Source organism: Marmota marmota, unplaced genomic scaffold (assembly GCF_001458135.2).
Source record: "Marmota marmota marmota unplaced genomic scaffold, marMar, whole genome shotgun sequence".
Taxonomy (NCBI): domain Eukaryota; kingdom Metazoa; phylum Chordata; class Mammalia; order Rodentia; family Sciuridae; genus Marmota; species Marmota marmota.
This window is the reverse complement of record NW_026000174.1, coordinates 66,824,061-66,846,040: the sequence shown is the minus strand read 5'-3', so window position 1 is coordinate 66,846,040 and position 21,980 is coordinate 66,824,061. Positions and strand designations below refer to the sequence as shown.

The 21,980-nt window shown below is 49.8% G+C and overlaps 3 long non-coding RNA genes across 4 annotated transcripts in view; all 3 read right to left on the bottom strand.

Moving 5' to 3' along the window:
* LOC125612148 overlaps nt 1–8,281 on the bottom strand; it is a 15,725-nt gene extending 7,444 nt beyond the window's left edge. The window contains exon 1 of the long non-coding RNA XR_007342488.1: nt 8,135–8,281. This is a non-coding gene — a long non-coding RNA (uncharacterized LOC125612148). The remainder of the gene's footprint in view (nt 1–8,134) is intronic.
* A 3,049-nt stretch (nt 8,282–11,330) lies between these two features.
* Nucleotides 11,331–14,576, bottom strand: LOC125612147. Its single transcript, XR_007342484.1, has 2 exons — nt 14,546–14,576; nt 11,331–12,604 (listed from the first exon to the last, which is right to left on the bottom strand). It is a non-coding gene; the product is annotated as an uncharacterized LOC125612147 (long non-coding RNA).
* Nucleotides 14,577–14,608: 32 nt separating this feature from the next.
* The window catches only part of LOC107135436, a 12,660-nt gene continuing 5,288 nt past the window's right edge, over nt 14,609–21,980 (bottom strand). Inside the window, exons 3-5 of one of the 2 annotated variants that reach the window (XR_001502564.2) lie at nt 20,922–21,090; nt 17,507–20,834; nt 14,609–14,748 (exon numbers count right to left, since the gene is read on the bottom strand). This is a non-coding gene — a long non-coding RNA (uncharacterized LOC107135436). Of the gene's footprint in view, nt 14,749–17,506; nt 21,091–21,980 lie in introns of both variants that reach the window. The other variant, XR_007342483.1, reaches the window with a different exon arrangement.

Here is a 21,980-nt window from a genome sequence, read left to right as displayed (position 1 = left end):
GGAGGAGGAGGAGGAGGAGGAGGAGGAGGAGGAGGAAGAGGAACAACTGCTTGAGTCCCTCAGCCAATAAATTTGGATCCAGGACCTGAACCCAGACGGGACCTCGGGACCTGGGGTCTTTGCCTTGAGCCCTCGTTGTACAGGCAGACTGCCTCCTAGCAGTGGTTCCCTGTGAGTGGGAGTTGAAGGAAACTTTTTTTTAAGAGAGAGAGAATTTTTTAATATTTATTTTTTAGTTTTTGGTGGAGACAACATCTTTATTTTATTTTTTATGTGGTGTTGAGGATCGAACCCAGTGCCCTGTGCATGCCTGGCGAGCAGGCTACAGCTTGAGCCACATCCCCAGCCCCAAGGAAACTTTTAAAGAGAAACTTGGTACATTTACTCACCATGCACTCCCCCAGCAAAGAGTACTCCCTGAACTTCTTCTTTATTTTTTTGTTTTTAATATTTTTTTAGTTGTCAATGGACCTTGATTTTACTTATTTATATACAGTGCTGAGACTCGAACCCAGTGCCTCACACATGCTAAGCAAGCACTCTACTGCTGAGCCGCAACCCCAGCCCTTCCCTGAACTTCTTTTCCTTGGCCACTGTGGCTCAGGAAGGTGCCAGATTGGCTAAGTTCGTAAGGGCCAGGTTTGGGGAAACTGCATTGAGTCCCCATGCCTTAAGCAGTATTTTTGTTCATTTATTTAGGTCTTCTGATTTATTTCACCTGCATTTTTATATCTAACCAGCATGGATTTTGTTACATTTATATCCAAGTATTTTATGTTTTGGAGTTATTGTTAATGGTACTTGAGTTTTTTTTCTTTCAGTTCCCAATTGTTTATTGCTACTTTAGAAATACAGTTGACCTTTATATGTCAACCTGATATCTGTGACCTTGCTAAACTCACTTATTTGTTCCAAAGGGTTGGTTGGTTTGTTTGTTTTTGTCGATTCTTGGCATTTTCTGTGGAGTCAATCCCTTTGGAGGTAGAGACAGTTTTGTTTCTTCTCAATTTTCTTTCCTTTTCTTGCCTTATTGCACTGGCTAGTGCCTCCAGTCCAGTTGAAGGAGGGAGGAAGAATGGGACATCCTTGCCTGTTCCCTGTCTTAAGGGCAAAGCATTCAGTCAGCATCATTAAGTGTGATGTTTACTGTGGAGGCTCTTTAGCAAGATAAAGATGTTTCCTTCTGTCTTTAGTTTTCTGAGAATTTTTAATATTTATTTTTTAGTTATCGGCAGACACAACATCTTTGTTTGTATGTGGTGCTGAGGATCGAACCCGGGCCGCACGCATGCCAGGCGCGCGCTACCGCTTGAGCCACATCCCCAGCCCCAAGGACGTTGTCTCTAAAGAGGACATTTGAGCAGAGACTAGCATGAAGAAGACACAAAGCCCCTGGAATACCAGGGACCCTCCTGCAGAGGAGGAGTGGGTGCACAGGTCTGGGGTGTGGGGAGCACCGGGGCAGATGTGTGGAGCCCCCACTTCAGAGCCGGGATGCTCATTCCCCAGCTGCAGAGCCCCTGATTCAAGGCAGCTCCCAGGCCACCCCAGCTCGGAGCTCCCTTGGGATGGACTGAGGTGTCACTTGCAGATGCATTCGGTTCCGCTGCTCCCTGCCCACCCGCTTCCCTCCCTTCCTCCTGAGTCTCAGTTCCCAGGGTCCTTGGCCCCAGAATCTGTCCGCCCTGGTGCCCCACCCCAGACAACACATCACGCTTTCTCAGCTCTACTCTGCAGAGCACCCGAAATAGCTGGGGGAAAAAATCACAAGCTGCAAAAGGTTAATTTTGCAGGAAATTATAAAATCCGTTTGCCTGGATAGACTGTCACCTTTGCTCACTCTTTGTCTTATTCTGGCTTCTAAGTTTCAAGGGCAACTTGATACTTTCCTTACTTTCTTTTTTATTTATTTTTTAGTTTTAAGTGGACACGATATCTTTATTTTATGTTTTTGTAGTGCTGAGGATCAAACTCAGTGCCTTAAGCATGCTAGGCAAGCGCTCTGCCACTGAGCCACAACCCCAGTCCCCTTTCCTTAGTTTCAATCAATGTAATTCTATCTGGCCACCTGCATAAGGTGTGTGCATGTGTGTGTGCGTGTGTGTGTGTGTGTGTGTGTGTGTGTGCGCACGCGCTAGTATGTATGTGGTGGAGCTAGGGATGGGCATTGGTCTTTGAAGCAGGATTGAATTTTACCAGTCAAAATTTATTTGGTGCACACCTGTAATCCCAGCAGCTTGGGAGGCTGAGGCAGGAGGATGGTGAGTTCAAAGCCAGCCTCAGCAAAAGCGGGGTCCTAAGCAACTCTGTCTCTAAATAAAATACAAAATAGGGCTGGGGATGTGGCTCAGTAGTCAAGTGCCCCTGAGTTCAATCCCCGGTACCAAAAAAACAAAAATCTTGTAAAAGACTCAATCAATGTTTGCTGATAAATGACAAAGTCCCCAGACAGGTAAATAACAGATGCACCAGGGTGCCCTTCCCAGGAACCCACAGCTTGGTTCCTGTTCCCACTGCACCTCTGTGGACATCATCTCTGCAGCTCCTTTTCTGTCCTTCACTTTGTCCCCACCCTCTGCCCTGCCTGTGACAGGCAACCAACTTCGACTCCATCATCCACAGGGTGGAGGGGTAGGGGGGTGCAGGAGTGCGAGGAGGCCAGTAGACAGCAGGTGAGTCACAAAGCACCCCCACTTCCCGAGGATCTGCAACAGCCTACTTTCTCCCTGGGGACACTCTTGGGGTGACAGTGTCCAGCTTCATTTGCTGAGTTTCAAAATCCTATCACACCCGTCCCCCCCAAGGCAGAGAATAACTTCAGACCGGGGCTGGGGCTCAGTCTCCGGAACCGTGACGGTTTGGTCCATTTGTGAATTAACCTCGGGCCCTCTGTCCCCATGGGGCAAGTTAGAACTCCCGACATCTCCGGCAGCCAAAGACACTGGGTTCCAGTCTCCCTGCCTGCTGGAGGCTCCGGGAGGGAAAAACAAAGTGGTAACAGAAGTGGGCTCCCAAGTTCTTTGTAGATGAGCCTCCTTTGGTCCACCTTCCTGGCTTTTTGCTGAGTTGGGGCACCAGGCCAACTGGGGGTGACCAATTCAGGGTTTCTCTCCTCTGGGGCTGTGTGCCAGCCCTCCGTTCTCCCCCAGTGCTGCAGCCACCTCCTGTTGCCATCCATGGTGGCACCGGAGCCCGAGGTTGCCACCAAGCCCTGGTGGGCCATGCGCTTTGTTACCGAGGCTCCAGGAGGACAGATGAAGGGCAGCAAGCACCAGCCCGTGGGGACAGAGCCTGTGAGGCAGTGGGTCGGTCCCTCAGGAGTGGAGTGCGCTGGGGGACCCGCGAGGTGGGCTCAGGCTGAGCCAGCCTGCACTCTGGCTTCGGGCTTCACCGTTCACGCGGGAGGGAGCCCGGCTCAGCTCTGGCAGGAGGCAGCCCGAGTGGACCCCACTACCAGTGTGACACGCTCTGCCTTCTCTGAAGTCTCACTCTGAGCTCCTGGAAATTGAGATCCCTGTGAGCTGGCTGCTGTGAGGTCCCCTGGGTCTCCTGGACACCGCCCAGTGACAGCCAGCAACCTCGGGGTCTGAGGGGTGGGTAGGGTTTGTCCCCAGCAAGGAAACTGAGATGGCGAGCAAAATGTCATTCCTTGAGGACCTGGAGCAGCCTCTCTGGAGCCCAGCCTGGCTTTCAGTACATCTGGTCAGGGTTGTTCCCAAAGAAGGCTCTGGTCCCCCCACCCCCTGCACCCACCCTCCCAGGCTTTCTCTATCTATGCACATGGATCGTCTTTTTCTTCCGATTTTTTACTGTAATCGTAGCCCCTGCCGTTTCTACTCACGTCCACCCTAGGGATGTGAGTGACTTATTTCTGCAGGTGAGTGTCACCGTGGTGGATTCCCAGCTGCCGCAGCCTGTGGCGGTGGGTGGCCAGCCCGCGCTCTTGCTGGCCCCTCCCCCTCATCAACAAAGTGCCCTTGGGTTTGGGCAAACCCGGCGGTTCCAGTGGTTCCAGGTTCCAGCGAGTGGTCCACACGCCGCTCTCCCGAGGGTCCCTGACAGCCGTTTGCAGCTCCTCTCGGTGGTCTCAGCTGCCCGTCCCCCAGTTAGATGGTGGGTCACTTTCTGGTTGGGTAGCACGTTGCTTTTTATATTCTCTGTGACACCGGTAGGACTGCTCTCCCAGCTTGTCACCGGGAGCCAGCTCTTCCACCCTCTCTGCTAGCCTTCTCCCTCTTAAGAAATTCCACGCCGTCCAACGCTGCCCTCGGCTCACAGCCCAGGATCCATAACTGCTTGTCCGTTAGATTAATGATGGAAAAACCTTCTCTGTGCAGTGTCTTTATAAATAAAGATTTTAAAGCATTACTGCCACCATTTTGTCTAGTGATGGATAAACATATACTTTGACCTACTGGAATAGTCGGCCTCTTATCCACAGGTCCACAGTTTGGATCGCCGCAAACTGAAAATATCCAGAAAAACATTGCTTGTGTTTTGAGCATGTGCTGATATTTTTCCTCATCATTCTTTTCTTAACGATACAGTATGACAGTTGTTTACATAGAGTTTACATTGTATTAGGTATTATAACTCGTCTAAAGATGATTTATATATATATGGCAGGATGTGCATAGGTTATATGCAAATACTACACCATTTTATTTCATTTTTTTAATTGCTTTTATTTTTTAAATACATGACAGCGGAATGCATCATAATTCTTATCATACATATAGAATACTACGTCATTTTATATAAGGGACTTGAACATTCTGGGATTTGGGAATCTGTGGGGGATCCTGGAACTAAAACCTCTTAGATACATATATATATATATATATATATATATATATATACACACATATATTTATATTCAAGAGCTGGAAATGTAAAAGAATGAGTTAAAAATAAATATGAAGGGGAGTTTTGATATTTCTTCCCATACCCAATAGATTGCCTTGCAGGGGCCCCAGGACACTGGATGGGGTGCAGGCGTGTGACACACCTGGTTTCCATGACCTTCAGCCTAACTTCTGTGTGAATCCACTTGACCTGTGGGGTTGTGCAGTGTGTGACTGTGTCCCCCAGCCTGACACCGGTGTGGCTGAGCCACGTGGGAATGCAGACCACACCAGCCAAGGGTACAGGAAGAAAATGAGGTGGAGATGGCGAGATATAGGGCGCAATGTCCCCGTCTAATAGCTGACAGCCTAGTCTAATAGCTGAGTCTGAGGTGCAGTAGCCCCAGACCCCACCACCATGAGGGCCACCAGTAGTGACGGTTGATGAGGTGACCATGGTGGCCTGGTCTGGTTTACAATCCACTTTACCACTGCAGGAAGCCTGCAGAGCAGGGCGGCACTGGGAGAGGTAGGAAAAAAAACCACTCAGGCCGCCCCACTCAGGCCCCAGCCTGTGCCACCTGCACACTCACAGAGGTCCCTGCTAGCCATGGCCACTGCCACCAGGAAGCTTTGTCAACAGCAGCTGCACAGAAATGGCATTGGAGTAACCCTGGGAGCAGACACGAGGCCAGCAGTGGACCTGACCATGTCACCTGGGACCACGGGCTGTGCACCCCTCCGACACCCAGCAGCTTGCAAACCTCCTACCAGCTGAGGTCAGGGCCTGGGGCAGCTCCTCATCCTGGACACTCAGGCCGGGCCCCTGATGAATCAGGAGAGCAAGAGTCTTCCCAGATGGGGCCGGAGAGGAGTCAACCTCATCCACCTCCTCTGGTCCCACTCCAAGGATTATTTTGGTGTTCTTGAGGGCAGCTTTTAAGCAGGGAAAGACTTTCTAGTTTGGTTTTAAAGTTCTTCCTTGATTCCCCACCCCCCACTACTTTGTTTTGGTATAATAACACTTCACATGAGATCTGCCCTTTTAACAAAAAATTTTTTTTTTCTATGCTGGGGATGGAGCCCAGGGCCTCACACAATCTCTCTACTAGGGCTCAGCCACCCTCCAGCCCTCTTAACAAAAATTTGAGTGTACAGTATGATATTCTCAGCTGTGGGCGCAGCGGTGAACTGCAGATCTCTAGAACTTATTTGTCTCGTGGAACTGAGACTTTGCACCCACCGTGCTGAAGCTCTTCGTTTTCCCCTCTCCCATTTCTGGAGTGATCAAATGCAACATATTCTATGAATAGATCCAGCAAATTTTAACAATCATGTATAAGGAGAACTTTAATTAATGTTTGTACCATTTACCTACTTAGTTAATTAAACTCCTTTAAACATTTTAAGCGGCAATCAAAATTTATTATATTCAGTTTTCTAAGTTTTTCAATTATCTGACTAACAAATTCCCAAGTCCTTACCTGATTCTTATAAATCAGATACATTAAACGTACAATTATGGTGATATTTAAATATTCAAAAACAGTTTACCAACTGAGTAAGGTTTCGACTCGCAATCACAGGTTGAAATCAGTGACTCAAGAGCCTATTTAAAATCAGAATCACAAGCACCGGGAACACTCAAATATGCCGAACTCTCTTAAACTCTGAACGTTCCTAAAATGCCCGAGATGTATATTTCTGAACTTAGTGCAAAAGTTAACATGCTATGATTTTGATCTACTTCATCATTGCTATACTCAAGTCTAAATTTCTCTGGGTTTCAAATGGTTTCTCAAACAGATCTGGGATTCCCTTCTCGACCACATCTCTGCTCAGCGGGATGAGGTTTCTTAATATTCTGTTTCAAACCCAACTGGAAGATGGCAAATCGTCTCTAACACGGCCACCTGGCGTTACTGCCAGGCTCCACAGGTCTCGTGCTTCTAGACATTATCACCCCCACTACACACACCGGCTGCCAACTCAGAGGGTCCTCGGGCCACCTGAACTTCCAAATGACTGGCTACGAGTTTGGGGGTTCCTATGATCCCCCCTCAGGTTTGGTAATTTGCTAAAACAACTCACAGAGCCCAGGAAAGTGTTATCAACCTAAATTAATGACATAGAGAGGCTCTTCCAAAATGATTTTAGGTGGAGTGACAAGGGCTGCAATTTGAAATACGCGTGTCACAGAGACAAAGGAAGTCAAGGGCTTTTACAGATAAAACGAGGAAGGTTGCAGAAGTTGTTTTGAAACCATTATCCTTGGCTGCAAGGATCAATAGGAAGGGTTTTTGCCAACCCAAGGTCACACGGGCAATTGCTGAGCAATTGTCCTCGTGGAAATATGCTTTTGTGCAAGGCTGTCGTGGTCTTTCTGCAAGGTTGTGGGTAGGCAGCCTCTTGCGTTCCTGTTATCAGGCAGATGCTTACCGGCTCCCCCTTCAGGGCCTCCTGATTCCATTTTGTCACGATGAGACGTAAGTGATTCCATTTGGAGTCTGACCACTTGGGCGGGGCTCTGTTTAGGATTCCAGTCTTACTATAAAGGACACAAAGGCAATGAGGAGACACGCAGGGCGAGGTCTGGGGGGTCCAGAACAGAGTGTCCAGGCCGGCTCCCCTGGAGTCAGGGCACCCCACCTTCCTGCACGCCCTTGTTCTCCCCGGGACTTCATTCCGCGGGCTTGATGGACGGAACTGGAACTCCACCTCCAGCCGGCCCCCTCTCGGTAGGCCAAGCTCTCCTCCCAGGGTTGACTTCAGTGGCCTGGCCAGCCCCATTGGAAGCCTCTAGGATTCCACCTCGAGTCACCTCATTACCAGGAGCTCAGGTGTTGTGGGGGTGTAGGGGACTCCTGTACAACGAAGACCCTCATTACTGGGAGTTACAAAGATTCAGCCTGACCCTCCCAGGAGCCAGGGACCAAGGCTGGTTGAGTTCTTTATTATACCATATGGAATATCTGGAGGGAGGAGGCTGGCCAGGACAGACGGGGCCGGGCTGCCACCCAGGCCTGGACTCCCCCTTACTAGTTTTTCACAAACGTATCCAGTATAGTACCTTGATGAAATGTGCAAACAAGGCCTCTGGCCTTGAGCTGGGCTTCACAGAGATGTCTACATTTTTAAGATAAGTTACAGTTGGGCTCCATGGTAACAGCTGGCAGGGGGAGGAAAGAAAGGGGAGAAGAAGCTCCCCCCTTCTCAGGTGTTGTCCTTGAAGGGTTAACTTGCCCAGAACAGTGAAAGAAAAAGCTGCTTCTATGTGAACTTCCGCTGACTGTGAACTTCTGAGCCCCTCCCCTTACCTGCTGGGTATAAAACTCTGAAACTCCCTGAACTCGGGGTTCAGGGGATTGATTCATTACAACAAAAGCTCTGCCCCCTGAACCTGGCTGCAACCAAATAAAACTGTTTCCTGCTGTCTCCCGTGCCTTGCCTCTTTGTCCCCACAACACTAGGAGAGGGTTCCTCTCGCCTCTCTAAGGCTGTCCTTCCACCCATCCAGATGGAGACCCCCCCAGTCTGTGGCCCCTTATCCCTCTAAAACACATGCAGCTTCTGCCCAAGGGACAGGGGTAGGGACGGGAGGAAGGGGCAAGAAGAGTGAGGAAAATCACTGAAAACGTCGAAACCTTGCCTTGCCGTGAGAGACGCTCTCCAAAGGACAGTGTGGCCTCACTCCCCGACTTCTTTCTTTGTTGACTGTAACTCACATCACGAAGGGCTCAAAGTGCAGGCCTTCCCTGCAGTGAGGTTTCACCCACCTCGTACCCCAGACCCAGAGGGGCCCCTGGGGTCTGTGCTGCTCCCCCCAGGCACCCCTGCCCTTTGCTGCAGCGCACTCTGAGCCCCCGCCGCCCCCCCCAGGCAGTCGGCCTGGTTTCCTGCTTCAAGTGCAGGGAACCCGTGGGCTGGGTCCTCCCACCCCACCATGTCTGTGCAGGGAGTGGAGAGAAAGGGAGAGCCCCCGGGTCTGCTCGGTGAGGACTTCCAGACCACGGCCGGTGGGACGCATCTCTGGGCCCTGCAGACCCAGTTCACGGCACAGCTGAAGTGACACCTGAACCCTGGGCCCCAGGATCTTCTGCAAGGTTCCCAGCTCTGCCCTGCACCAGAGCCCGTTCTCCTTCCTGGAGAACCAGCCCGTCATTGGTGACAAGGAGAAACGCTTGGTCCTCATGCCCAGGAACCCTCAAAAAGGAGGATTTTGAGATGGGAGGTGAGTCTGGGTGATGGAGGGGGGCTGGTGTCATGGCGTGTCCCGGGTGAGAACGCAGCAGAGGCAGAGGGAGGTGGGGAGACGCGACAGGCTGGCTTCGGAGCTGGAGGGGCAGCCTCTGGAGACTGGGAGACCTGGACAATCGACCAGGTACCTCCACGAAGAACCAGCCTGGTGTCACCCTGACTGTAACCCCGTGAGATCCCCCCCTGACCTCTGACCTCCAGAACCGTAAGATAAATCTGTGTTGCATGTAAGCCACGGTTTTTGTTTGTGGTAATTTGTTACAAGCAGAGAAGGAAATAAATACACCCGAGGGACAGAAGCAGCTGGTTGCCACCCATCGGTGAGAATCGTACCCCAACCCCTCACACTCCGCCCACCGGCTGGGTTCTTTCTGTGGGGTCAGGTGTGGGATGTGGCTTAAATGAATCAGCCAGTCCTGCTGGGAAGGTTGACTGTATCACACCTCCCACGGCCTGAGCTGGAACACTTGGCCACCCCCAGGAGCTCTGGCTATTGTATTTTTTAAAATTTTCCCTGCATGAGTGTCCCTGGCAATATTCTCAGGAGGCCACTGTGCCACAGTAGCCAACCCCTGACACTGGTCTACCGGGGCAACTGGAGCCCCCACTTTTATACCCAGCCCAAAGCAATCGGGGTTGTTCTAAGTCACGTAGGACAATCTACTTACTCCCTTTCCCAGCTTCTCTTGCAACGGAAAGCAGCAGAACATGACTCAGGGCTGCCCAACAAGGCGGAAGCAAGAGTCTTGGAGTTTTGAGAAACCTCGTGCTTCCTGAAGAAGAGGTGCTGGTGGCCACCAAGGGCCCTTCATTCTTTTTTTGTTCCAAGAGCAGAGATGAAGCCTTGTGCTGTGTAGGCCATCTAGTGCCCAGGAGTGACAGACATGGTTAAGAGGATAAATGGAAAGAGAGAAGATTCTGGTCCCTGGTGGCCCAGTTAGGTAACTGAGCCAACCCCAGAAACATCCATTTTTGGATTAATAGTTACACATGAAAAAGGAGCCCCCATCTGTCTAAAGCAAGGTTTTCGTTTTGTTTTTTTTTTTTGGTTTTTTGTTTTCCTGTTACTTGCAGCCAAACACACTCTCACTGATTCCATGCATAGATTAATGGAATGGAACCACCTACCCAGAACTAATGGGTGCATCACATTCAGTGAACAAGAGCAGATGTGTCTTTAAAAACAGCACCAGGACTATTCACTAGCCATGTGGGAGAGGAAAGATAGATCCCTACCTCACACCATGCCCCACAATAGAGTGCACGAATATTGAACCATAGAAAGTCTAAGGGGAAAACACAAAAATACCCATACACAGAAGCAATAGATCAAGATAAGGCACAAATGGAAAGCAGACTGTGTTTGTTGGTGGGAGGACGCAGTAGATCCCCCAAGTCACAGTGGATTTTCACCCCACATAACAATGACCCCTACAGGTATTTACATACGACTCCAAAGTCACAAAATAGCCCTCTAAGGCTCTGGGGGTGGGGAGAGGAGAGAAGCCATTTACTTGTTTGAAATGTGCTAGAATAAACCACCGTTTTATTTGCTCTGCAACTGCAAATTATTTTTTATGATAGGAACAAAGAAAACCCCGAGGAGTTCTGCCCTGTGCAGCATGAAGGCTGGAATTAACCACGGCTGCAACAGAAGCCACGGGGCACAGCCACGGGGCGCAGCGGCCGGGCGAGCGCGGCGCTGAGGGTTTGCCCAGCGTCCTGAGGCCCTGGGTCCTCTCCCAGCGTGGCAAAATAAAACCCATAAGCAAACACATCAATCAAAACGCGGATAGAATCCAGAAACTTTCTTCTGAATGTCCAGCTGGGCTTATAAGGAAGTGAAAGTATTTCAGGGAACAGAAAGAGGAAGGATCTGAGCAGACATGAAGAGAGGTGGAAACCATGCCCTTTGGTTTCAAGAGCTGCGATGGGAAGGGGGAGCCAGGCCCGGAGCCCACAGGAAAGTGGGGAGTTGGCACCGAGACCCCTTGGGCACTGCACCCCATGGTAGGTTGAAGAGTAGAATACTGGCTGGATGGGGGAGAGTTAACTGATCTGGAGCACCCTCCAGGGTTTCTCACCAGGGTAGGGGCACCTTGAACTGTCCCTAACACATGGCTGGGCCACCATCTTGAGGGCTGCGCCAATGGCCTACAGCAAATGAGGGAGTGGTGCCAGATGTACTAGTCAGCTTTCCGTTACTATAACACAATACTTGAGACTGGATAGCTTTATAAAGAAAAGAGGTTTATTTGGCTCATTTATTAGGTTTATTTGGTTTATTTGAAGGACCTTGAAAGTCGTGATCCTTTGGTCCAGGATTGTCTTGATCCTTCCTTACGGTCATTTATCAGACAGCTCTGATGCAGGGGAAGGGGAATAGCCAGGACTCTCAGGACTGCTGGGAACAGGGTCAGAGCTGACACCCATACCAGGAGACCCCAAATTCCTGACTCTCCCTGTCAGAAGGGGGTTCACAGAATCCAAGAGAGAAGTGAAGTCCAGCCCAAATCCATTCACAGGAAGTCCGTGAGCCTGGAGAACCGTCCTGGGGGCATTTCTTCTGTCCTTGAGTGAGTACTGAGGGTGGACACACTTACGAGATGGAAAACCAGGAGCAACAGCACAGGGGCTGTCAGTCAGAGCTAGTGTCTCCTTTGATCACTTACAGAAGGCAGGGAAGGTGGTCCCCCGTAGCCCTGTGTGATGCACCGCTGGGGCCCTCACAAAACTACCCGAATCATAGCCGATGGGGATGGATCACGGTGAACGTGACCCAATGGTAGCCCCAAGCTGCCGTCGTGACATGCATTCTCTCTGCAGTGGAGCAGCCTCTGGGATTTGGAATGAAGCTGTAGACTGGGTGAGCATGCCCTTTGCAGGCCTCGTGAGGAAGACGTATCGGAAGTGATCTGCAGCTACCTAAGATAGACAGCAGTTTGCATTTGCAGGGACCTTCATCACGGACACTCCGTAGAGCAGCAGACTGACACAGGACATTGAAGATTTTGTGCTCATCACACCTGATGAGCAGGAAGTGGGACGTCTCCCGGGTCCCTTGTAAGACCTCCCTGCGGTACAGAGGGTGGCAGACGAGCCCTTCGAAGGCTGACATCTGACGCCTCAGTGAGGTTCTTGGAGCCTCAAAGGGGCCGGTCCTTCCGAGACAGATGAGTCACTTTATCCGGCGTCTTCGGCCACCAGGAAAAGGCACAGTGCTTGATCTGCCTCTTTGGACTTTGGAGATGACCCATGACAGACACCAGGAAGCACTGCTCCAAACCGTTTGTCAGGATACTGGGACAGTGCCACTTCTGTTGGGCCTCGGCGAGGACTCCTCTCCAGGGGGTTCAGGTGCCAGACCCAGTAACTCTGCCCCTGGGCTGTGCCATCTGCGTCCAGTGATGTGGGTCCACCGTGGTGCAGAAGGCCACCGTGGGGAGTCTTTGGAAATCCCGGGCAGGAGATGGACAGCGTGGGCTCCGCAGCCGGGCTCCCACCTGCAGCAGAGAGTCATCAGCCATTTGAAAAGTGGCTCATGGAGAGCCACTGGGCGCTGAGACAGGCTGAGAGCCTGACCTTGGGGTGGACAGGAGGCCATGCGACGGGGGAGGTTTGGCATCACAGGAACCTCCCACTGATGAGAATGGAACGTGCCTGACAGGTGACCCAGACCCCACAGCTCTCTGGCTCGTGGCCACCTCTCAGCCACTGTCAGCCAGACAACAGCAGGTGGGGAACCCCGGGTGCCACTCAGGCAGGGTTGGCTGGATGAATCGGGGCAAATAAAAAGGGGCAGCTGCCGCCCTCCAGCCACTGGGTCCAGTCAGCCAGCTCCAGCCTCGCAGCTGGCCATCCGCTCAGGGGGGACATGCACAGACCCTGGCAGGGGTAGATGGTCAGGCTGGATGGTGAGGGACCCGGAAAGAAGCAGGAGCAGAAAAGTGGCCTGGAAAAGTCGGGGGGTGACGTATGGGGGAGCATGAGAAGGGAGGAGGCGACTTGGACAAGGTGTGAGTGTCCCTCAGACTCGAGTGTGGGGAGCTTGGACCTCCGTGTGGAAGGGGTGGAACCCTTGGGAGGCAGGGCCCGGGGGGAGGAGGGTGGGTGCTGAGGGGAGCGGCTTTTTGGCGGGATTAATGCTGCTCCTGCAGAGTGGGTTAGCACTCATGAGAGCAGGTGGTTACAAAGCAGGCCACCCCTTGCACTTGGCCATTCACACATCTTTCCACTCCTCCACCACGCTGTGACCCAGCCAAGGGGCCCTCACCAGAGCCTGAGCCGGTGGGACAGTCCAGTCACGCATTTTCAGCCTCCCAAACCGTGAGCTAACCAACCTCTCTCCTTTATAAAGTACTCAGTCTCTGATAGTTTGTTATAGCAACAGAAAATGGACTAATAGAGCAGCAACTAGTGTGCTTCTCTTGACATGCGCCTCAGCTAGCACCGCAGCCTGAGGTGGGACAGTGGACAGGGCCAGAGGGCCCGCCAGCAACTCCACATACAGTGGAATGTTGGGATGAACTCTTAAAGTGACAACTGAGGTGCCACTTTGGAGAAGATGCCCTGAGGTATTGGGACTCAGAGTTTCAAGAGATGGTCTATGCTTTGGACCAAAGGCCAGGATAGGTGTGGTGTTCCAGGAACCAAAGATGAAGGCCGGGGTGGACCCTGTTATAATAATTCCCAGCGACTCATCAACCTGTGCTTCTAACCAACTTTACAGTCTTCTTGGATTAGAGGCCTCACTTCCTGTTGGGGAAGGGGAGTCCCCTGGGGCACTGCTGAGCATCCAGTGAACAGCTCCACTGGTTATCTGGGGTTCTTATGCTGGAAGAAGCAAATAAGGAAGTCTCTGTACTAACAGGGACAATGGACCTGGATCACCCTGAGGAGGGTCACCGCGGTATAGCAGGGGCAGAGAGGAACTTGGAAACCAAAGGACTCGGGTGGCGCCCATAGGCGCTGGGTGTGGGAATGGCTGAACGGGCATTTGCATCAACCATGGGCTCACGAGGGCTCAGAGCCTCAGGATGGACAGCTGTCGGTCCACCAGGAAGGTCACCACCCTCAGCAGAAATGCTGGCCAGGATGAGGGGGATCTAGAAGGGCCGGTAGACGACAGAGAGGTGGGTGTCAGCTATGGCCCTGGGGCCCTCCAAGGCAGCAGAGAGTGCACTTGTCCCCCTCACCATGTTACAGGTTATTTTTTAGGACTTGTGACAGGCCACTGCCTTGAAGCAGGAGGGTTGGGCCGAAGTGGGCCTGGGCGGTGCCTGAACTCACTGCCCCCAGGGCCTCCTCGACCTGGCCCTCCCTGGGCCTGCTGGTGGCCTCTGCTCACAGGGAGGGGGCTGGAAGGGCTGGACATGAACACCCCGGGAACATGGTCCAGCCAATGAGAAAGGGAGTCGGCCAGAAGATGCCTCCTGCTTCCTTACCCTGGACGGGAGCAGCCTTAGATCACGGCGATTCTCTCCAGAGCGCCCGGGGGGACTGGGTTCCGCTGCTCAGGATGCAACCACGGACTGTTCCTCTTCTGTCCTGTCTCAACTTCTCCATTCCCCTGGTATTGCTTCCAGAAACGATCCAGATGATCAGCTCTCACCAACGAAATTGCACTGGGGTCAGCTTCTAGGATACACTGATCCAAAACAAAACCCAACGACTTCAGTTGCTGGAATTGATGAATACAGCACTTTAAACCGACCGTATTTACACTGCTTATAGAACCACAAGAGGGGCGGGGTGTAGCTCAGGGATAGAGTGCTCCCTTAGCACATGTGTGGACTGGGTTCGAGCCTCAGAACCACATAAGAATAGAATAAAGGTATTGTTCCATCTACACCTTAAATACATGTCTGAACTAAAAGAGGGAATTGAAAATGTGAGCAAGAGATGAGACTTCAAAGATAAGAAGGCAGTAAAATCGGATAGAATTCCCAGAAATGAAAGTGTTACATATTATTAAAGTTAAAGGTTCGATGAACATACTAGACAGAGTCGAGAAGAGAATTGGTGAAATGGAAGACTGACACCGTATTATTAAAGGCCGAGCTGCTGTGACAAAAGATTAATTGCAGAATGTATTCCCTTCTCAAGTCCTAAGGCCAGGGAACTCTTCCTCTAAGTTACTAAAATTTAGTAATTTCTACCTCTTCCCTTTGTTCCCTCAACCCTGAGGGTCACAGCTGCTGATCCTCTAATATCATAAATTTTTCATTTTGCAATTAGAGTTACCTAGTTAACAACTGTCTACACATATATTGATTGATAGATTGTGGTAATGGGGATTGAACCCAGGGCCTCACACATGCTAGGCAAGTGCTATCCCACTGAGCTACTCTCTCAGACCCTCATTATTGATATTAAAGTCAGTTCAAACAACTTGGGTGACTTCTGTTTCTTGATTGTACTTTAACTGATTCAGCTTTATAAATTAATAAATTTCTAAGAATTTATAATTTATAATTTGTAGCATATAGACTATGTAGGAAAAGAAAGTACTTAAGAGTATCTGAGTAAACCATGAGTGAATTATTTTATAAGATTGAAGGGGAGAGAGACCTTTCCAGTTGTAATATAAAGTCAAACAAAAAGTGAATAAATTTGATATATAAATTTAAAATGTTCAGGTGGGAAAGATAACTTTAAGGAAAAACAAAGTCACATTGGGGAAATATATGTAATTCATATTATAGTCAAAGCCCAATATGTAAAGAGATTCTATAAATAAGAAACAGACCAACAAGAAAACATGGACAGGGGCTGGGGCTGGGGCTCAGTGGTAGTGCACTTGCCTAGCACAGGTGAGGTACTGGGTTCAATCCACAGCACCACATAAAAATAAATAAATAAGGGTATTGAGTCCATGTACAACTAAAAAAAAAATTTAAAGAAAACATGGACAAAGCGAATGATTAAAATATTTTATAATGAAAGAAATACAAATAACCATTTAAAAATAAAATTTTGCTTTAGAATAATTTTAGATTTATAGAAAAGTTGAAATGATGGTACAGACAGCTCTTGGATATCCTTCTCCCACTTATGACTAATGCTAAGATCTTAGCTATAGTTGATTTGTCAAAACTAAGACATTAACATTAGTACTTTACTATTTTTAATTTTTTTATTTGTTCTCTTTAGTTTCACATGATTGACATTTCAGACAAACCTGAGTATAACTTCCCATTTTTGTGGTAGTACATGATGTGGGGTTACGCTGATCCTGTGTTCACATGTGAACACAGGAAAGTGATGTCCAGTTCATTCTACTGTCTTTCCTGTTTCCATCCCCCCTCCCTGGCCTTCATTCCCCTTTGTCTAATACAGTGAACTTCTATTCTTCCCTCCCTCTGCTCACTGTGAGTCAGCATCCACATATCAGAGAACCTTTGGCCTTTGGTTTTTTAGGATTGCTTAATTCACTTAGCATGATAGTCTCTAGTCCATCCATTTACTAGCAAATGCCATAATTCATTCTTCTTTATGGCTGAGTAATATTCCATTGTGTATATGTACCACATGTTCTTTATCTATTCATCACTTGAAGGACACCCAGGTTGGTTCCATAGCTTAGTTATTGTGAATTGAGCTGCTATCCACATTGATATGGCCATATCACTATAAAAAACGCTGATTTTAAGTCCTTCGGGGGTATATGCTGAGGAGAGGGGTAACTGGGTCAAATGGTGGTTCCATTCCAAGTTTTCTGAGGAATCTCCGAGTACCTTACTATTAACTGAACCCTCTGTTCCTATTTTTCCAGTTTCCCTCACGGTGTCTCTGTCTGTTCTGGGATGCAGTCCAGGGTGCCACAGTGTATCCACGTCTCTTCAGTCTCCTGCGGCCTGCCGTGGTTTCTCCACCTTTCCTTGTATTATTTTGTGGTGCTTTACCACTGAGCTGCACCCCAGCCCTTTGTTATTTCGTATTTTGAGAGAGGGTCTTTCTGAGTTGCCCACACTGGCCTCGAATTTGTGATCCTCCTGCCTCAGCCTCCCGAGTCACAGGGGTTACAGGCGTGTGCCACTGTGCCCAGCAGGAGCTGGACGTCTCTGAAGAGTAGTTGTCGGATATTCACAGAATGCCCTCAGTTTGGGATTATTTAATTATTTTTCACAATTAGACCAAGATTGGGGAAAAACCAGGGGCGTGACAGCCCCTCCTCATGTCAGGGACCGTGACGTCATCGGGGACGTCAACCTTCCCACCCATGACAGGCGCTGTCTCCGGGTTTGGAGTGTCAGTCGCTGTTTCCCTCCCACCCTGTGTCTAGGGGTCACTAAGTCCAGCCGACCTTGGGGGCACTGAGCCTCCCTCTGGAAGGAAGGACCTCCACGTGTATTTGGGATCTTCTGTCTTGGCTCCTCCTCTTGCCTATTTATGCAATTGTTTACCTGCGACCCGGGGACTTCCGTGGGCGCATTTCCCGGGTTGGGCTTAGGCCATCCTAGATTGTCTTCCTGCTCGGGCTGCTCCAGTCAGGCCATCGGGAGCATTGGCGTTGGCTCCTGCGACCAGTGACCTATGACCTGTGGCCTGTGACCTCGTTGTGGGTTGGTTTTGTCTTGGTTTCAGCAATTCCTTCCTCCGACCCTACAGGATGTTCCGAGCTCATCTTAGATTTTCCCCAGCCCCAACCCAGAAGCGGTCATTCCTCCTGCTATTGGAGAACAGCGATCAGAAGCCACATCTGTATAAAATTACTTCAAAACGTGAAAAGAGGTTGAACTTCACTCGCAATGAGATAAATATCAGTGAAAACTAAAATGGCTCATTATTCACTATTAGATCAACAAAGAACCAAAATTTGATAAGACACGCTTTGTGCAGAACGGGGGCCATCCCAACATGCTGCTGGGGGTTCCGGCTGGCACAGCCCCAGGGGAAGGCCTTGGGCTGCCGCTTTTAAAACAAACGAGGAAGCTCTTTATGTAATGGTGTGGAAGGATCTCTACTGAGAACAAACTAAAACACATTTCACAACTAAAGGAACAGGATTTTCCTAGGAAGGAGGAGGGGTACATCTGCCTACTTTGCATACACACACAATATGTTTATACACCTGTGTTAGTTAGGTGTCTGTTACTATAACAAAATACCCAAGATAATCAACTTATAAGAAGGAAAGGTTTATACATTGGCACACATATTTGGAGACTTCAATCCATGAACACTTGACTCTGTGGCTTTGAGCCTGTGGCAAGGCAGTACATCAGAGGTGGGAGCATGAGTCAGAGCACACTGTTCTCCTCATGCCTGGGATGTGAAAAAGAGAGGAAAAGGAGAACCTGGTGCCCCTCAGCCCCTCCAAAGGCATCTCCCCACTGACCAGAAGAACTCTCACTAAGTCTCACCTCTTAAAGTTTTTCATTACCGGGCTGGGGATGTGGCTCAAGCGGTAGTGCACTCTCCTGGCATGCATGCGGCCCGGGTTCAATCCTCAGTACCACATACAAACAAAGATGTTGTGTCCACAGAAAACTAAAATATTAAAATTCTCTCTCTCTCTATCTCTCCTGCTCTCTCTTTAAAAAAAAAAAAAAAAGAAGAAGAAGGAGTTTTTCATTACCTCCCAATAACGCCAACCTGGGGGAATTAAGCCCTTAACGCATAAGTCTTTGGAGACATTTAAGATATTCTCTCTCTCTCTCTCTCTCTCTCTCTCTCTCAATATATGTACACATAAACTATATATGAAAACTATAATGAATGATATTAGTTGTCTGTGGGAGGCTGGCTACTAGGCAGAGGTAGAAGGAATAGTTTTCCTTGTAGACAGTTTATGCTTTTTGAGTTTGAAACTTTTTGAATGCATTACCTAAATCATCCATGAATCAGTTGAAAACTTTAAAAGTACATACAGAGGCTGGAGTTATGGCTCAGTGGTAGAGCACTTGCCTAGCATGTGTGAGGCACTGGATTCGATTCTTCTCACCACCTACAAGAAATAAAATGAACAACTAAAAACAAATATATATAAAAAAATTTAAAGTACATAGAACTGAATAGTGGTGAAATACTACCTATCAAAATGTGTGGGATGCAGCCAAAGAAACACTTGTAGGAAAATTCATAGCCACAAACGCTGCTATGAGCAAAGAAGAAGGGCTGAGAATGGATGAGAATTCCAAATGAGGTCACCAAAAAGAGCGGTGCCTCAGAGGTGCATCCAATTTTTAAATGCTGATAAATGATGAGCAAGGTTTAATCCTATCTCTAATACCTTAAAGAGCTGGAGGTGTGCCTTGGGTCAACTCGTGACACCCACTCCTTCCCCGGTTGGAGAACCAAGGCCGTAGGAGTCTGAAGACACAGAGTTCTCACCCCTCCTGACCTCTGATGGTCCCACCCCCCCGTCCTGTGCTCAGCTGCACCCCACAGCAGGCAGCGTCAGGGGATGCTCCAGGGAAGGGCTCAAGACGCCCCACACCCAGGGAGACATTGGATGAGGGGCTGCGCGTCTCTGGCTGCAAGGAAACGTTGTCTTCCAAGCACAGTGACTGGAGTTGAGATGGTGAGATTCTGGCAACGGTAAGGAGGCCGCTGGCTGGAGGTCCAGAGGATGATGAGGGCCCCGCGGGAGACCGTGAAGAGCTGCCCTTGGAGGGCTCGAGGTCGTGGCCTGTCACCTGGAATACTCAGGCTGAAGCCAGGGGCTGGCCCAGGGGAGAGAGCACCACATCCGGCCGAGGCAGGTGCTGAGATCAGGGTGCTCAGAGGTGCCAGGTGGAGGCCACTTGGGCATGAGCCCAGGAGAGACACTGGGGGGAAGGATCGAGAGAACGTAGCAGGGACCTGAGACCCCAAATAGGAGTGGGGACAAGAACCATCACGGGTATTACCAGATTATTTTCCCACAGACTGGCGAGGTCTGGGGCAGCAGCCGCCACAGAGACAAGTGCTCACAGGACACACAGCACAGGGAACGGCTTTTATTTGAGCCCCTCTCAGCCCCCCACCAGCGATTCCAATCTCATGCAAACACAGGGCCCTTGAGACCTGCTAAAATAATAGAGGGGAAAAAAACAGTCCGTGATTTACAGCGCAGGCAAGTTCACACATAAAAGGTTACTTTAGTCCCGATTTTAAAATTTACGCTTGTTCTAAAAAGTACACATTTGCAAGTATTTTCACTTTAGAATATTACAAAAAACAATTTTCCAAAGACTTAAGGATTCCTCTTTTGAATTACAGAAGGTAAAGTGGAAGAAGTTGCTATTCGAAAATTGGAATAAATGTCAGCTGAATGGCGAGCACAGCACAGACATGATTTTATGGGCAAAACAGATTCCGTAAAGCAATATCAAAAGCCCTGAGTCGAGTAGTCACTTTGAATAGCCTAATTTCAAAGAAATTTGCCTCCTCTTTGCTGGAACACTTTGCATTGTTGGAGCACACGGGCACAAAAACACTCCGCAAGCATGTTATTAAGCAAAATTTTTTTTTTGGGGGGGTTTGATGCCTATAAATCTGCTGAGCCGACTGCCAGGGAATTGATGGAATGATCTTGCCTGGAACGCGCTGGAGGCCAAAACCGCCGGTCAAAGTGAAGGCAGGGCTGAGACTCCGCAGGGTCTCACTCCCGGGGACGGGGAGGGGATCAGAACACACATCCGAGGGAGCCGCGGGGACCCCACCAGGCCCTGAGAAGACTCTCCAAAGCCAGGGCCACCCAATGGGCAGCCAGGCTCCTCTGCCGACTAGTGTGTGGCCCTTGGGCTCCTGCAACAGAAACAGGGGGCCCCTCCAGAAACACCCCGGCTGAACCATTTTACCCAGGGTTGCAAGAATCCCCAGGAAAGCACTTACCTGTGAACGCAAGACACCGTCAGAGGACGCAGCTCCTGAGCAAGGGAACAAGAGGGTGTCCAGGTTAGGAGTGAATTGAGGATCAGCTTCTTTGCCTCAGGATGAAGCCTGGTGACCGACTGGTGGGATGCAAATCGGTAGCTCAGCCTAGAGAGCAGTTTGGCCACATCTGGTAAAACAGATGTACGTATCATTGTCCCTCAGTCCCCTCCCTTTGTCTGTCTCCTTCGGATAGACACACACACACACACACACACACACACACACGAACGCATTCTGTTTTGTATTAGTAAAACAACTGGAAACTGAATGTCCATCATGGCAGAATAGATGCATAATGCCTACCGTGGTCAAACCACGGAGAACTATGCAGCCACGTAAAATGAATAAACAAGAGCTACGCGTTTCAACATGGATAAATCGCAAAAACCTAAAGTTAGTGGAAAGAGAACACAGCTCAGGGAGGGGGTTGTGGCTCCGAGGAAGAGCACTCGCCTAGCATGTGTGAGGCACTGGGTCCGATCCCCAGCACCACATGTAAATAAATAAAATAAAGCAATATTGTGTATCTTGTGTCCATCTACAACTAAAAAATAAATGTTAAAAAGAAAGAACGCAGCTCAGTGTATAGAATGATGACTTTTCTATAAAAGTTGAAAACGTACCCGGCAATGCCACGTGGGTTTACTAGGAAATCCGTAGGTGACGGAAGTCGCCGTCCTGAGATGGTGACCTTGAGGTGGAGAGCAAACCCCTCGGGAGGAGGGGTGGCAGGTGGAGGGCACCTGGAGCTCTGGGAGGATCCTAACTGCCGGCTGCCTAGGTCGGGGGCAGCAGGGGGCTGTTCTGTGCACCGCGGGGTGGAAGCCCGGAGCCTGTGGAGGGTGAAGGGGCGGCGCCCGGGTGGGGTTGCGTGGAAACGAACCTGAGTTTGGTTCATTCAGGAACAGCGTGGCCCGCAGCTGAGAACCGTGGTCACCAAGAAAGTCTGGGTGCCCCCGGCCCTGCCCACGCGGGGCCTCGGGGAGGTGGAGCAAGAGCGGGGTCCGGGGTGGGGGG